The sequence below is a fragment of the Bos indicus x Bos taurus genome, chromosome 23 (genome assembly GCF_003369695.1).
Source record: "Bos indicus x Bos taurus breed Angus x Brahman F1 hybrid chromosome 23, Bos_hybrid_MaternalHap_v2.0, whole genome shotgun sequence".
Classification (NCBI taxonomy): Eukaryota; Metazoa; Chordata; class Mammalia; order Artiodactyla; family Bovidae; genus Bos; species Bos indicus x Bos taurus.
The window spans coordinates 52,409,892-52,427,352 of NC_040098.1; the positions used below are offsets into that span (position 1 = coordinate 52,409,892).

Below are 17,461 nucleotides of genomic sequence, written 5' to 3' on the forward strand. Positions count from 1 at the left end.
GGCACTGGGGCTTAATGCACTTTTTAATGAGTAAATCATGGCTAACTGGTGCTCTCATAATTTAACTCCCTTTTTAATATACTGCCCGTGAGTTATGCCCCTAAAAAGCAAGTGTGGTGCCCTGAGGGCCAGAGGGGACTGGGAACATTTACAGGCCAGCGTGACTCCAATGTGAACCGATGGATTATTTGAATTCCACTGCCTCACTTATCGCTTAGTGGCTGCCGGCTCCGGTGGCGAGCGTGAGGACTGCGTTATGTTAGCCTCAGAAATAAATGCTAATATCTGCAGTGTTTTCACATTCCCCACCATATTTGGTGAATTGTGCTCGCCGAGCCCCCTGAGGGCTGCCAAGAGTCTGGCTAGCAAAAACTGCCACTTTGCTGAAGACATGCTGACCACTGGTCCTGTTTGCTGGCTTTCCGCAGTGGGACCTGCATCCTTTCCTCCCTAGGACTCGGGTTTGTGCTTTTTGTTACAGCGATGATTTGAGTTGTATGTAAATCGCCCTCCTGATTGCATTTTCCTTCGTTGGCAGAGTTTCGATCTTTGGATAATAACGGAAGCCCTTGAGTGTATGAGTTAATGAATGGTTGTATTGATCTGTTTTGTGCAAGGATGTTTAGTTGGGCACTTAGGACCTATAGGTAAAAAAGTAGATACATAGGTCAAAAGACAGTGACAAACTCAGGTCCCCACGTGGAGGTCGATTCCTGCCCTTTTCCACTGAGGCTCTTACTCTAATCATAGTTCCATTATATCAGAGTCTTGGCCAGCTGAAAATTATATGCTAAATATTGCTTAGGTGACTGTGCTCCACACATGAAGTCTAAATGAACCAGAAGTAAAACTATGTAATACATTTTGTAATGATTAAAGAAAATTAGATTTGATTACAAAAATATGGAACAATGTATTTGTATGTATTCTTACAATAAGGAAACATAAAACACATCTTCCTTTCTGATATATTTTGTATTTAATTTGTTGTTGTTCAGTCACTCAGTCTTGTCCGACTCTGTGGCCCCATGGGCTGCAGCACGCCAGGCCTCCCTGTCCATCACCAACTCCCAGAGTTTGCTCAAACTCATGTTCACTGAGTCTGTGATGCTGTCCAACCATCTCAGCCTCTGGCGTCTCCTGCTGCTGCCTCCAGTTTTTCCCAGCATCAGGGTCTTTCCCAGTGAGTCGGCTCTTCAAATCAAGTGGACAAGGTATTGAGCTTCAGCATCAGTCCTTAGAGTGAATATTCAGGACTGATCTCCTTTAGGATTGACTGGTTGGATCTCCTTGCAGTCCAAGGGACTCTCAAGCATCTTCTCCAACACCACAGTTCAAAAGCGCCAATTCTGCGGCGCTCAGCTTTCTTTATAGTTCAACTTTCACATTCATACATGACTACTGGAAAAACCATAGCCTTGACCTTTGATGGCAATGTAATGTCTCTGCTTTTTACTATGCTGTCTAGGTTGGTCATAGCTTTTCTTTGAAAGAGCAAGCATCTTTTAATTTCATGGCTGCAGTCACTATCTGCAGTGATTTTGGAGCCCAAGAAAATAAAGTCTCTCACTGTTTCCATTGTTTCCCCATCTATTTGCCATGAAGTGATGGGACTGTGGTGGTACCATGCATCATGAAGTGATGATGCCCTGATCTTCGTTTTTTGAATGTTGAGTTTTAAGCTGGTTTTTTCACTCTCCTGTTTCACCTTCATCAAGAGGCTCTTTAGTTTCTCTTCACTTGCTGCCATGAGGATAGTAGTATCTGCACATCTGAGGTTATTGATATTTAAGTTAACATTGACATTTAAATGTTAATATTTTATCGATGAAGTTTTTAGTCACTTGGCTTAGTGTCCAGGGTAACGAGTAGGTGTTCAGTTGTAGAAGGAGCGGTAGGTGGGCACCAGGGGTGCTGGCTGGCGTTAGACTCGCATCTGCTCTTTAAGCTGCGTCTCTGTGCGAGTCACATGCAAAGGTGTTCTCGGTAGGTAATACAGAGTTTTAGGATAGACAGATGGTATACCTGAGGGCTCCTTCAAATTTCGAAATCTGTTTTGTAAACATGTGGAAAGACGCTTCCTAAAATAGTCTTTCACATGTTTACTTCGCATTTCGTTTTCACTGCCAACTGTTAAAATCCATTGATCTGTATATAAAAAGTAGGTCAACGGACAGTTGATTAATTCTGTAAAATTATGTTAAAGGCAGGAGGCCTAACATCTGTGTGTATTTTGAATGCCGCACGTGAGGTCCTTTGCTCCTGGCAGAGGCATGTGCTGTTTCCTGAGCTGCTCTGACCGGGATACAGGACACGCCCGTTTTCCTCCAATCCTCAACCGCTCGCGGACTTGGCTCAGTAACTGTTCCACAGGTGGAAAAACTGGAGCGCAGCCTGAGGTGTGTAACTAGAGAAACGGGAATTCTGAACGGGATAACCAGCGCGCTCTTCTGTTACATCCTGTGGCCACATCCGTGTAAATCCACGCGTGGACATCATCGTGCAGTGAGTTCAAGAGCTGGGGACTCGGAAGGTCCCATCTGTAGCCACGCTAGTGCTCGTAATAATCAACAACAGACGTTGTTAGGAGTCTCGTGGTCAGTGACTTTCTATGACTCTGGGTCATGTGCTGGATATTGCTAATGGTGTCAGGATTAATTTTAGAGTTTTTCCCCTCCTGAGTCTACATGTGGAGTTTCTTCATTATTTCTCTCTCTTCTAAGTGGTCCTAAAAGTTGTGATCATTCTAAGTGCAAAATAGGGAATTTGGGGTCAACTTGTCCTCCTACCCTGGGAGCACTTGAAATCGCAGGCTGACTGACTTATCTCCTTCCAGCCGTGTGTGTGTGTGTGTGTGTGTGTGTGTGTGTGTGTGCACGCGCATGCACTTATGCTCACATGCACATACATACTTATATATGCTCAAGTAAATGGTGATTTAACTACAACCATTACTTCTGTTTCTAAGTAATATTTATCTTCAGTAGAAAAGCCGATTAGGGAGTCTCACAGAGAGCCCTGGGCTTCAGTTTTCTCTGCCACTAGTTCTGAGGGACCAAGGGCTGCAGAGAGTTGTCCCCCAAGATGCCTGGTAAAAACGTCTAACTTAGCAGCTAAACTGGCGCCTCAGTTTGGAAATGCTGCCCATGGTTGTGAGCCTGTGCCGTCCTTGGTTGATTTAGAAAGGAAGTTCTAAAAATAAAATAGTGAGCACACATAAACCTACTTACATGTGCGTTTGAAAAGAATCCTTTCGACAGTGTTTGGTGGATGGAGGTTCCTTGACGTCGGTCGGGCCTCACCCAGGAGGAGACGTTGAGCCTCTGTGGCCACACGGACTGGACTCCCTGCTCCCGGTGCTTCTCCCAGCCTCCCCGCATTTGGCCCGGCTCCTCTGAGGGCGGCGGGCGCACGGGGCTGGGGCGTCTCCTCTTCCCCCCGCGGTGCGTCCTGCGGGAGAGCAGAGGCGCTTACTTCCCGTGCACACGGTGGGGTGGGGTTTCTGGGCTGAGAGCTGGGGCAGTGAGTCCTGCAGCACCCTGAGATGAGAGGTGGGCGGCTTGGGGAAAAGCGGAGCGGACGTTTGGGGCAGACAAGTCTGTCTCCTGTACGTGGCTCTTGTTTTAATCGCGTCTTTGCCGTGTTAGGGCTGTGCTCTTTCTTCAGATCTGCTTCTTGTGGCTTGATCGATGCTGCCCTGAGGAGGCTGCCTGGCAGAGCTCGGCGATGGTGCACTCCAGGGATTTATTCGGACTCACTGTCCTTGAACCTGTACTCAGCCTTCTCTTTTCCTAGAAAGTAAACGATCAGTTTCTAATCTCAGTTATTTTTTCTTCTTTTTAATTGCTTACTGATTTTTTATTTGGTCTGACGCTCACGGTGGGTGTCCGAGCCCGGGGGCGTGGCCGCGGGCGGGCTCCGCCGTCTCACCGCTCCTCCTCCTCTGCTCAGCCTTCTTGTCCGTTCCTTCCGTCCGTATCCTGGACGTCTGTCCGGGTGGATCCCTTGTGTCACTGCTTCCACTTCTGCAAGAAAACCTTCTTTTCCAGCTTCTTTGGTTTCTCTGTGCCTCCTTTTCATCCTGCCTGTTTTTGTTTTTTAATAGATGGATGTCTTCTTTACAAAAATACTCTTTCCGAAAGTGTCTTATTTTTCCCCTAGAGTTTATACCTCAGCATTATTTCAACTTTGGTTCATCTAAAAGTTACACAGTTAACAAGGTGTTCTTTTATTTCTTTATCCTTGATTTCTTCTCTCATATCTCATCAACACATGTCCTTATTTCCAGTTTGATTTTTCTGCTAGTACCTAGTGCTGTAATGGGGGTGTCAATTCTCCTGCTGACCTCACTGTCACCAGAAGACAGGCAGAGCCCTCGTGGTGGGTGGGCGGCAGCTGAGATCTCCAGTGGATGACGGGCATCCTTTCTGCTGCCAGAAGTTGTCTTTGTTTCTGATAATTGTCTCACTAATAACATACTAATGGGATTTGGTTGGAATTGGGAAAATCCTGAGCCAACTGTATTGCTTTGTGCTGAGAGATGCCTTGTAAGTGTGCACTTTCTGATCACCCTGCAGCGATGATGCCTCTAGCAGCCGTTTGCAAGTTAACTGGATGGCTTGGGTCCAAGCAGCACGTTGATAGTTACAAGCATGGGTGTGCAGTCGCTCACTTGCGTCTGACTCTTTGCGACCCCAGAGACTGCAGGCCCCTAGGCTCCTCTGTGCGTGGGATTCTCCAGGCGAGAATACTGAAGAGGGTTGCCATTCCTTTCTCCAGGGCCTGAACCTGCGTCTCCGACGTCTCCTGCGTTGGCAGGTGGTTCTTTAACCCGCACCACCTGGGCAGCCGTTTACAGGTATAGTACTGGGCAAAGCCAGGAAGGGAGACGCGCGTCAGCCCGGCGACGCTCTGAAGGTTTCCATCCAACAGTGGGGTCCTTGTGCGAGTCCCCCTTCCCTTCCTTCTCGTTGTCTTGCTCCGGCTCCTGCCCCCGTAACCAGCTCCACTTAGAACACACAGCGTCCCTCTCTGTTGTTCACACACCAGCAGATCGCACACCGGTTATCTGCAGGAGAGTAAAACCTATCCAGGGTCTCCTCCTGCTCACCACAGAGCTCTGCACGCCCCTGATGTGGAATGAGGTCCTGTGTTCCCGAAGCAAGACAAGCAGCCCCCCACCCCCCGAGCCCATCCATCCAGACCCTCGGAGGGTCTTGTCGCCTGGAGGGCCATGCTATCCAGGCTGGGGGGCCAGCTGCCCTCGGGGACCCTCTCCGGTCTCCTTGCTGTGCCCAGATCAGAGTTCAGTGCCTGAAGGCAGTTCCTAAGAGATGTCTTAGGGACACAGTGCATTTCCAGAGCGACCCTTGGAGGTCCTGCGTCATGTGTGTGGCCCGGCAGTTAGTGGATCATCTGTCAGGACGTTTACCTTCAAGTCCTAGACTTTCTGCTGCTGAAACACAGAGGAGTAAAGAGGAAAGTCTGTCGTGAAAGAGAACTTGTCTGTTATCATCTTAATGTAAAAACTGGGGTAACGTGCTGAGAAATAAGGATAAATTTCTCTTTTCAAGGAATAGTCTTTTATTTAGCATAAAGGTGCCTCCAGGACCCTAAACCTGTGGTCACCTGGGGTTGGCTCACTGCCAGCCGCCTTCCTGAGCAAGTCAACAGCGCAGCGTCCTGGGCTGCGTCTTGGACTTGCGAGGACTCTGATGGTTCTGCCTCCCGCCTTGGCAGGCTCTGAGATTGTTCCTCTTGCAGCCAAGTTGTCCTTCTCACCTGAACCTAAATATATTTTGTGACCCCATGGACTGTAGCCTGCCAGGCTAAATATATTTTAGAAGTGTATTTTTAAAATGTATTTTGTGCCCACTACCTGTTTAAATAGAAAATCGCCAGTTAATTATTGTCTTTGCCATGCTTATAACTAAATTTTAGAAATAATCTTTGGATTCTTTTGTCCCCCTCTTTCTATAATAACTTATTTAGGGAATATTTACTGAATACCCAGCATCTATTGCGCTGTATGTGTTTTGCACTGGGATTGACTGTGTGGTGAATACGACGCAGCCTCTGACCTCAGGGAACCCGGCACCCCATCCAGAGCCACACGGTCCTGGAAATGGGTCCTGGTACCTGGCGGGTGTGGCGGGGGCTCTGGGCCCAGGAAGGAATGTGGAGAGAAGTGAGGGCTGTTCCCAACTCCACTCCCTGCATTCACTCTGGAGTGCCTTTCTATCGGGGAAAAGCCACCCCTTTATTAGAGTCTCCCGAACTTTATTTTTAAGTGCTGTTTTTGCAAATATCTAATCATTGGCCTTGCTCTCCACTGGATTCCCAGAAAGGGCACTGGGTTCATTGGCACTTCAGTTCCCTTTTCTCAGATTAAATAAATAAAACCTGTCCCCAGCAGCCGTGTGTACATCAGTGGGCATTTCTCAGACCTCACTTGTCACACTTCTGTGAAGGGGGCCCGTGGAGCACCATGGGGCTGGGCACCGCAGTCTAGCGGAGGCGCCGGGCTTGCTGGTGGCACTGCATCACCCCAGGGTTGTAAAGTGGGAGCCTGTCCCTGAGGAGCCAAGTAACGGGACTGGTTTGCATCACTGACTGGAGGGCTTTCTGGGGAGATGGGAGGCTGTGGGCTTCTGTTGCCCGTCACAGCTGAACCAGGTGAGCTGGAGGACGTCGGCAGGTTGGCTGACCTCTGAATCCTGGTGTTTGCCTCAGAGAGCATTTCACTCTTGATCTTGTAGGCTGTGAATTTACTCCGCAGGGGAAGCCTCCCCAGCCCACCTCCTGGGTGCACGCGATGAGGGTGTGCGGGCCGGGGGCCGAGGGAGCAGCAGCGCACCCGCCGGGCTGGCCTTGGCGTCTGTCCCGGGGCTTGTGGCAGCGGCCTCGGCCGTGTCCCGACTGCTTCAGGGGGGCGTCCCAGGTCTGCCGAGGACACAGCCGTTGGTGGGGTCACAGGCCTTCCACGCCCTGCCTTGAAGCCCCTTCCCTTTCCAGTCCGTGGTTCTACTGACATCTGGGAATCCTCTGCAAATTGAGACCACTCCCGTGTGGTCTGACTTGAGACTTCAGAAATGTCCTATGACCAAAGGGCTTGGAGGTGACAGTTTCAGCAGCACAGCCTCACCGAGGTGACCCCTTGGGATTGTGTCCGTCATCCCATGAGACCCTCCTCTCCTCCCCGGAAGCACCAGGGCTTGGACACTGAGCTGCAGCCGGCAGTGGGCTTACTCGGGCGGTTTAGCCTTGGCTGGGCCCCAAGGTAGATTTTCCTGCATGGTCACTCCTCCTGGCTTGCCCGCCACCAGAGAGGTAAAGATGACCAGAGAACTCTGTCCATAGGGAATCAACCATCTTATCTTTCCCTGTAAATCAGGACAGAAGGGAAGACTTTTACTTCACGATATATTCCAGGTGAGCTTTCACTGAAGAGACAAACAGGAGCGTCATTGTCCATGCCTGACGTTCACTTCGTGTCAGAGTTTTCAGGAAGCATCACCTTGTTTCATCAGTGTTCCTGATGGCCCTGGGCAGGGTGCTTGTCCCCAGTTAGGTGGGATGGAGTTGCGTCCCAGAAGCTCAGAAATTGTCCAAAAGCCCCTGTGAACCTGGGTCTCTGTTCCCAGCCCCGCCCCTCCTCCAGCCCCCCCCCTTCCCCAGCCCCGCCCACTGCCTCCCCACAGCCTGTGCACAGCTGAGCTTCCTTCAGAAGTTTCACGTTTGTTTTCAGTGTGTTCATTATATCATGCGTGTTCGTTAATGAGGATGCGGTCGGAGACGGCGTCATTTTGCTTGCATGTTTTAGAACATGAGATTAGCGATCTTCTTCTTCTGGGCAATTTTTACTTTGTCAAGTGTACTTTGGCATAATATTTGGCAAATAGAAGTTGTGAATATATTTGGCAATCAGATCAGTCGCTCAGTCGTGTCTGACTCTTTGTGACCCCATGAATCACAGCACGCCAGGCCTCCCTGTCCGTCATCAACTCCCGGAGTTCACCCAGACTCATGTCCATCGAGTCAGTGATGCCATCCAGCCATCTCATCCTCTGTCGTCCCCTTCTCCTCCTGCCCCCAATCCCTCCTAGCATCAGAGTCTTTTCCATTGAGTCAACTCTTCACATGAGGTGGCCAAAGTACTGGAGTTTCAGCTTTAGCATCATTCCTTCCAAAGAAATCCCAGGGCTGATCTCCTTCAGAATGGACTGGTTGGATCTCCTTGCAGTCCAAGGCACTCTCAAGAGTCTTCTCCAACACCACAGTTCAAAAGCATCAATTCTCCGGCACTCAGCTTTCTTCACAGTCCAACTCTCACATCCATACATGACCACAGGAAAAACCATAGCCTTGACTAGACGAATCTTTGTTGGCAAAGTAATGTCTCTGCTTTTGAATATGCTATCTGGGTTGGTCATAACTTTCCTTCCATGGAGTAAGTGTCTTTTAATTTCATGGCTGCAGTCACTATCTGTAGTGATTTTGGAGCCCAGAAAAATAAAGTCTGACACTGTTTCCACTGTTTCCCCATCTATTTCCCATGAAGTGGTGGGACCGGATGCCATGATCTTTGTTTTCTGAATGTTGAGCTTTAAGCCAACTTTGTCACTCTCCATTTTCATCAAGAGGCTTTTGAGTTCCTCTTCACTTTCTGCCATAAGGGTGGTGTCATCTGCATATCTGAGGTTATTGATATTTCTCCCGGCAATCTTGATTCCAGCTTGTGTTTCTTCCAGTCCAGCGTTTCTCATGATGTACTCTGCATAAGTTAAATAAACAGGGTGAAAAGCTCAGTGAGGACTTTAAGATTCTATGGAAAATCTCCTAAGATGTCTAACCTACCTGTGTAATTATGGTGTTTAATGGTTTGGAGACGGTAGCAGAGCGCCATGGGTTTCATTTTGTGTGCACATGTGTGTTAAACAACGGAAATATTGTTACAGTGTGTCTCTCTTGTCGCACTGACATACTTTCAGAAGTCCTTTAAATCTTAATAGACATTGTGTTGGCACAGTCTTCCAGTCTCTCTGTGTGTTATGTGTATATGTAGTTATGTAACTTTTAAACAGAAAAAAAAAGATTGAAAATAAATTTGCTTAATAAAAGATATTCAGATATTGTCTTTAAAATTTGAATCATAAACATCAAAAATGATGTTCCTTTACATTTGTTCATAGTCATTCATTTGAAAGAGTTTTCTTTTGGAGTAGAACATTTTTGGATATTTTTACAGTATCTTACAGTTTTGTATTCTTTTTATTTTGAATTATATGTGCCCAAAAATAGGTAACCTCAAATATGAGGCCATCCCATATTGTCCACAGGGAAGAAACAGAGAATGCGCTAAGCCAACCAAATATTTTAACCTTTAGAAATGTGGACAGAACGGTTAAGTGACTATAAATATTTAATTTGCTAAATTAAGTACATATTCATATTTTAAATAACATTAGGATGTTTCAGTGTTTAGGAGTTGGCAGTGGACAGGGAAGCCTGGCATGCTGCGTCCATGGGGTTGCAAAGATTCGGACATGACTGAGCAACTGAACTGAGGATGTTTAGAAATATTGGAGTTTTTTCTTCTTGCACTTTATAAACTATTTTATCCAATCCCCTCAAATGCGTCTTTGGCATCTTTCAACCAGCCGTTTCCCCAGAGCCCCCCCTCTCCACTGCTGGCCCCAAGTCGGGGCACCAGTCTGAGGCCTCGGGACTTGGCGGGGACGAGCTGCTTCCTCCGTTGCAAGGACAGGCCGTTGTGCTCCTCGACCCGAACATCCTGCTTTGTAGAGCATTCCAGTGTTTTCGTTGACATCAGACTCTTTGGTGATGAGACCGTGCTCGCGATGATTACAGCTCCTTTGGTGCCTCGTCTCTAAGCAGACTCTCACACGGCCCTGGGAATCACGGTCACGCGGCCCGGGAAGCGTGGAAACTAGGAGCGACCGATGTCATTTCCAGTGAATGTCCTCCCTCTCGCCCGCCGCCCCCGACATGGTGCTTAGTGTCTGAAACGGTGTAATTGAGAGGCCGCCCAGGGCTTCTGGGATGCTCCCAGGACGCGGACAGAGGTGCGCTGGGGGCAACGTCCCACACAGTGGAAGAAACGTCCCTGTCTTTCTGTATCACCCAGGGCCCCTGGGGCCCTCTCAGGACGTGGACAGAGGTGCCCTGTGGGCAACGTCCCCACACCGGCCACTGGGACCCTCTCAGGACGTGGACAGAGGTGCGCTGGGGGCGACGTCCCCACACCGCAGAAGAAACGTCCGTCTTTCTGTATCAAATTTCACACTTCTATGAGATTTTCTGTATAAACCAAGTCTCAAACTTGAAATTGCATCAGGCCCAAGTGGAAACCTGGAGTCAGGAACAGAGGGATCGCTGTTCCCGGGATCCCCCCTCCCTGGATCGCCGCCTCCCACGAGCCGCGCTGCAGCTCAGCTCTGGCGTGGCCCCGGGGCCCAGCACGCAGCGGTGGGGGCTTCCTGCAGGAGGCGGCTGCAGCAGGGCTCCTGGCGCCTCTCTCCCGCTCCCAGCAGTTCAGGGGGCGTGTCTGCTGCTGCCAGCAGCTCCCCCATCCACCCGGCCGGCCTCGCCAAGTCCCTGGAACTGGTGAGGAGCTGACATGGCTACCACTTAAAGCCAGAGCCCTGGGCCCGGGCCCTGCTCCCAGGCCGCCTGTCTGGGGCCTGGTCTCCCCATCCCTCTGCCCAGGGCCAGCGGGTGCCCATCTCCAGGGACACAGGGGCCCTGCTGTCCATGTCCTGTGGGAGGTGGTAGCCCAGACTCCCTCCCCCTGCACAGGGGAGCCCTGGCCTTGTGCTCGACTCGCCCCCGGGGTGGGCGGGGTGGGGATGCTACAGGGCAGCCCAAGACGGGGGTGTGGACCCCCCCGAGCGACCGCCTCCGAAGGGCGAGTGCAGGGAGGAGGGCGAAGTGCAGGCCGCTGACGCTGCTCACTTTCATGTGGCGTTTCTGAGGCCCCCCCAGGTCCCCCAGAACACCACCACCCCCTCCCGGCCTGGAGGAGGGGCTCTCGCTGTCCCTCTGCCTCTGAAGGCCTGGGACAGAGCCACTTCCTGAACCGCCCCAGCTGTGAGCCTTCTGTTCCTCCTCACCTGTGAACGAGGTCGCCGAGCCCCAGAGCAGCGTGGGGTGTCAGTGGGTTCCAGGCCCCTGAGTCTGCAGCCCCAGTGGGGAGACGGTTCATAGCTGGGGGCAGGGTGCAGCAAGGCAGGGGTGACCCAGCCGGGGCCGGCTCTAGGCTGCCATGTGAGCTGTGTAATGCTTGTCATCTCCAGTGAGTCATTAAAAGGTTCCCCTTAATGGGGCTTTGAAGTGCAGGGCAGCTTGAGCGCATCCATAAATTCCACAAACAGCCCTCTGACTGCGCCAGCTAATTGCTTGCTCTTTGACTTATTAGGATCAACTGAGTTAAATAATTTGTCACATGTGTGGCTCGTAATAAATAATGTGGCCGGCTGGTCTGTGGGCTGCCTGGGTGATATATTGCACCCCTTTTGGGTGTTGTCACACGTAGCCAGCAAATGGGGCTCTTTTATCCCCAGGACCATCTTTTCCTGCAAAAAGAGTAGTTCCTGACGGCGCAACTAGGGGAAGAATTCAGAAGAGTCTAGTTACAAACAAATGCGTTCACTTCTGCTTCAGCCTTTCCACAAGGCATCAATCATTGTTTTTCTCGGTTATTAGGCATCCGTATCACACGCCATGCAGCCATAGGCTGAGCTGTCGTAGGTGTGGGTCCGGCGACTGCAGTCAAACTGGGGAGGAGGCTGTCCTGCTCGCAGCCCCGCGTCCTGTGTCCCCTCTTGCCGCACGCGGGCCCCACTGCCGCTGCAGGCGTGGAGCTCCGTCCGCAGGGAGTGACAGGGGACTGCGAGGGGAGGAGACAGGACGTGGCCAGGGAGGGGGTCGTCTGGGAGGGGAGGAGCAGGCCCAGTGTGGACTTGAGGGTCCCTCACTCGGGGCCACAGTCCTTTCACCTCCGGAAACGTGACGTCCCAGCAGCTCTGGGTTGCCTGGCTCTCAGCTCGGTATTGTGTATTTGTTCACATTCAGGGTAAAAAGGGGGCGGAGGGCAAATTTCTTGCCGTGCCGTTAATCTTAGTCTTGACTGTGCTCTTGCAGAAAGTGTTATGTGACTAATAAGAAAAGAATTGAGCTTATTTGTAACTACTTTTAAAAAATCTTTGGAAGAGCAAGTCCTGATTGACTCTGCCTGTTGTCAGCAATGGCCACCTGACAGCATGATTTTATCATGTTTAGGGTGGAACAGGTACCTCCCGAGTGAAGGTGGTCATGCTTTTCTCTGGTGGATGAGTCTTCACAGTTTCACAAAGTGTTTCTGCAGCAGAACAGGACAGGAACAGCCCAGCTCACCGGGGCTTCCTTTCAGCTTTTTCGGTTCATGGACGACCATTTATAATTTATTTATTTGTCTGCGCTCCCCAAAGCACCCAATTGAAATAATAACTGCCTTTACTAACACTTTTATGGCAATTTCAAAAATTAAAAAGACCTCCTTCTCTGTGCATGCTGCTTCAGAATTGATGTTCTTGAGCCGTTTTCTCTAATGACCTATTCTTTCTCCCTCTTTGAATATGTTTACTTAGGGTTTTAATATATCTCTATGCTTGCACATTATCACTGAGACAACAGGCAATAAAAACGCCAGAACGTCTCAAACAGTGAGGCCGAGGGGTCGGAGCGGCTGCAGCTGGAGGAGGCCCCGCCCCCATCAGCCTCGGGCACGCAGGCCTCTGGGCTGGGCGTTCAGAGCACAGTTAGATAACAGGGGGAGTTTGGGGTGGGGACACGAGCAGGAGTCCCCGCGTCTGCTGTGTCGTCCTCGGGGCAGTGGGCCCCCTCTTCCGGGCACCGGCCGGTCATCCCCTTGTGCGGCAGGTGGCTCTTGGCTCTGGCCCATCGAGTTTGTTTGCAGAAATCAGTGGCTTGGTCCAGTTCATCTTGTCTGCTTCTGTGCGAGGTGATATCAAGTGAAATAAAGCTATTCACCTGGCTTCACTGAGCTCATGCCCGTTCTGAGTACTCTTCCCCAGCAACTCTTTAAACTTCGTGGGTGTGTCTAGGGTGTGGCAAGGATAATGGTTCTATTAAGAAGAGTGTGTGAATGGAAGAGGGCGTTTAAGATGTTTATCTCCTGGTGACCGGCAGTGGTGTACACTCCTCCCCTTAGAAGGCAGAACATGCTGGGATGGGGCTTCTAGCTCGGGGGCGGGCGCCGTGGTTTGGCCTGGGTCTCCTGGGCAGGCTCAGGACATGCTGTGCAGGGGGCGCAGGGGAGATGGGGGGGGCAGAGGAGAGATAGGGGTTGGTCGGCACGTGCTCTGCAGAGTCTCCGCACGTGTGCATGTTGCTTCCTGGTGTCCGGGTTGGTGGACGCACCCTTTTTTCTGCCCTCTGGTTGGGGGCAGGGGCGGTGGGCGCAGGCACACGGCAGTGACCGCAGAGCATGCTTCTCCCACACACCCTGGCTCAGGATGGCTGCCTCAGGTGGGGTCCGGGCAGCGTGGGGAGCAGCCCCTCCAGGCCTCCCCAGAGGGACAGAGGGCGAGCCCAGACCAATGCCCCAGGATGCAATCCCCCCTTTCCTGGTGCAGGAAAGTGCATGTAAATTATGAGGAATTGATTTAAAACCAATGTTTTAAGCTTAAAATACGTACAAGGAATCTGCCTTTGCTTTCTGCCTCGCCCAGTTTCACTGAGGTGGTCTGACACGGCCGTGTGTAAGCGTGCAGGGTGCAGACCTGCCACACCTGCCACGAGGCGCTCACCACTGAGGTGATGAAGGCCGCGGGCCTGCCCCTCAGCCGCGTGCAGATGCAGGACCCAGCCTGTGCCCTGTGGGTCCCGTGCCGAGCTTTGCGTCCTGGTCCTGAGGCTGACGCTCTGTGCCCTCGACTGGCAGGAGCACTCGTGCGCTTGCTGCTTCCCAGGTCCTGTTGGGAGCTCGGCATCCGGAAGCACACCTGTGTGTCATGTATTCCTATTCTTTCCACCCTTGTAACTCTCGTGGCAGAGAGTTCGGAAACCCTCCACTGAAGCCAGGGGGTCAAGACTGACCCCCAGCCCTGCTGCGCCATGCCTCTGAGATAAATTCCATCGCCTGTAAACGTCTTGAACTCAGAGAGCCTTTCGAACTGTTAAACGAAGGAAGGAGTGTGAGGACGCTCACGTCGGTGCCCTGTGGAGCTGCACTGTCTGTCCCCTTCCTGGGGCCGAGGCCACCCCGCGGTGAGCCCCGCTCAGGGCCATCGGCCCGAGTCCCCACCGCCCCTGTGGCCCTCGGTCGGCACAGGGCGGTGCCTCCCAGGCGGCCTGGTTAGCGGCCAGGATGGATGGCCCTGTATGTTTGCGGGTGGACACTGCTGGCTGCAGGGCCGCTGTCAGGAGCTGAGGCGAGCACTCGGTGCCCCGTGTCTCTGGAGCGGCCGCGCCAGGCAGAGGCCCTGCCGAGCGGGCTCCTTTCCTCCCGCCTCCTGCCCACTGTGTTCGAGGCTCCTGGATGGGGTGTTCTTGGAGTCCCAACTCTCAGCCAATTTTAACTTTTGTTCTGGCTTGTTTTCTCAGTTTCCTTTTGATTTACTGACTTACTTTTCTTGCGCATTTTTGTGTCATCGTTATTAATAATTCAGTTACTCAAGCAACAGAGGGCGGTCTTCTGTTGTGTCTTTATCTGTGTCTGAGACCTGCGTCCACTTGTGTCTGGAGATCGCTGCTGTGGAGACCTTCTCGTGTGATATTTAGGCTGAGTGGGCCTTGGGCTGTAACGTGCTCTGGGGGCCAGAGTGCATAGTGGTGTCAAGTCCAGATGGATGGAGTCTAGATTTGTCAGAATTATTTCAGTATTTGCACACAAACGCTATCAAATCTGCCAGACGTAACCTTGCTGTTCCCTTTTAGGACTCCTGCCTAATTGCTTGTCTTACCCTATAGTAGTATAAATAGAATACGTCTTCATTAACATTTCAGAGAGAAGAAACCTTTTCTTAAAAAACGCGTAAGGATAATTCTATGATCCTGAAGTAACCCCTGTTATAGCTTCCCTTACTTTGACTCTATTAGCATGCCCTTTAAAATGCAGTGTCTCAACTTTAAACATTGTCATAATTTACACTTTTGAGTTGTAAGTAATTTTTCCACGTATTAAAGAAGTTGCTAGAACTAGTCATCAGAAGGAAACACAGAATCTCTGTCAAATTATTGTACATAAACTGATAAGCATGGCTAAATATATCTATGCAGTTTGTCCAAAGAATATTTTTGCATAAAGTGAAGGACAACATTGGAGTCTCTGTTAAACTTTGTTTTTTGAGGGGGGTGCTATTTCAAAAGTTACCAAAACTATTAATGCATTATAAATCCAAAAAATGCGCTTCTCTTGTCATCCTGTGAGTTTGCCACGCTGAGTGGTTTTCCTTTCCGGAGAGGACCTGAGCTGGCCATCCCACCCGGGCGTCCAGCGGAGGGGGTGGTGGTGTGTGTGGCCCCAGCACCTGACCGGACACCTCGAAACTCTGCTTCTTCTGAAGCTGGGAGGACTGTGCGGGGCAGGGAACGGTGGGGGGCACCATGCAGGGCAGGGAACAGTGGAGGGCACTCGGGCGGGGCAGGGAACGGTGGGGAGCACCGTGTGGGGCAGGGAACACTGGGGAGCACTCGGGTGGGGCAGGGAACGGAGGGGAGCACTCAGGTGGGGCAGGGAATGGAGGGGGCACTCGGGTGGGGCAGGGAATGGTGGGGGGCACCGTGCAGGGCAGGGAATGGTGGGGAGCACCATATGGGGCAGGGAACGGTGGGGAGCACCATGCGGGGCGGGGAACGATGGGGAGCACCTTGCTGGGCAGGGAACGGTGTGGGGCACTCGGGCGGGGCAGGGAACAGTGGGGGGCACTCGGGTGGGGCAGGGAACGGTGGAGAACACCATGCGGGGCAGGGAACGGTGGGGAGCACCTTGCTGGGCAGGGAACGGTGGGGGGCACTTGGATGGGGCAGGGAACGATGGGGGGCACTCGGGTGGGACAGGGAACGGTGGGGAGCACGCGGGTGTGCCCCTCGCTGCGCTACGGCAGGTCCTACTGCTGAACTTCAGGGCGCTTGTCGAGGTGCCTGAGGCCTGCCGGTCCTCGAGGACTGGGCCCCATGTGGCTGCGGTAGCTCCAAGCACTTGACGTTTCTAAGCCCTTTTCCCGTCTGTAATGTAAACTCTGTGAAGCTCCGGCTTCTTTAAAGCATGTCCCCTGCACTGAGGCAGCTCCCACAATGAAACCTTTGTTCCTGGCCGCGTTGCACATTCATATATGCGTGTCCACACTCCCACTGTCTAATGTTTGTCTGGTCTGGAATGAGCGTTCATCTTTAATTACTGGATAAACATTTTAAACAGGTGTGGAAGGACTGCACCCAGCCCAGCCCAGTGCGGTGTTTATCTCCTGGCTGCCGGGCAGACCGACCCCTCGGCCAGGGCTGGGGGTGCAGGCGGAGGGGCAGAGGGCAGAGAAATGCCCAGGTCCCACATGAATTGGGACTTTGCAGTTACAAATTATGCGCCACCAGAACACCCCTTACCGCAGTCTGCGCGCCAGGAGCGGCCTGGGGACGGCGTCTCTGAGCAGTGTGCTTCTCTTTGTGGGAGCAGTGCGGCGAGGGGCTGTGTGCACTGCGTCTTCCTCCTTCCTGGGGATTGCGCGGCCCCGGCTGCCTTCCGCAGGGCCGTGGTGTGAGCAGATATAAAGCAGCCTTTTTCTCGCTGCCTCTGGGACAATGAGGCCTCTGTTCACAGGAGCCTGGCCGCACAGACGGCCTCGCGGGCCACGGGGCTGCTGGAGCCCAGGTTCAAAGCCGTCGGCCTCCGAGTGCTCTTAATTCAGCGTTATTTTTGCTGCTCTAACCTTTTTTTTTCTTTCTGCATAAACCTTCTGAGGCCTCCTTGTTTGGTTGGGAACCCAGCAGTGACTTTTTCTAATTAGATTAAAGTTAATCAAATGAAGACGTGGATATTTTTAACTGTCATTTACTCTCCTCCTCCTCCTCTTCCCTGTGGATTTTATCACCTTAGCTCAGTTTGTTGTAAAGTCTCACCTCACTTCTGCCGAGTTTCAGGTTTTCGAGTTTGGGAAAGCAGAGGCCAGCAGGCATTTCCAGGCATCTCGTTTGTGCTGGAAGGACACATGCAGCCAGTGGTGCCTGAGCCGCTTCTGACCAGACAGCCCTCTGCTGCCCCTCCGTCCACTGCTGCAGAGCTTCCCAGCTGGCGACCAGGGAGAGGAGGCGTGCAGTAAAGGGCTTCTGTAGTTAAGGACGGAACAGAGAAGGACTGCCCCGAAGAAACCTGGAGAACGTTGATGTCTGGGGAGGGGACTGATGAGATTAGGGTGCTCTGGTCGATTTAAGACAGTAAGGCCAA

At 51.9% G+C, this 17,461-nt stretch overlaps 1 protein-coding gene across 2 annotated transcripts in view; it reads left to right on the forward strand.

The window, feature by feature from the left end:
• Positions 1 to 17,461, forward strand: part of GMDS (GDP-mannose 4,6-dehydratase) — a 436,237-nt gene that overhangs the window by 242,497 nt on the left and 176,279 nt on the right. The gene's annotated exons all lie outside the window — the stretch shown is intronic.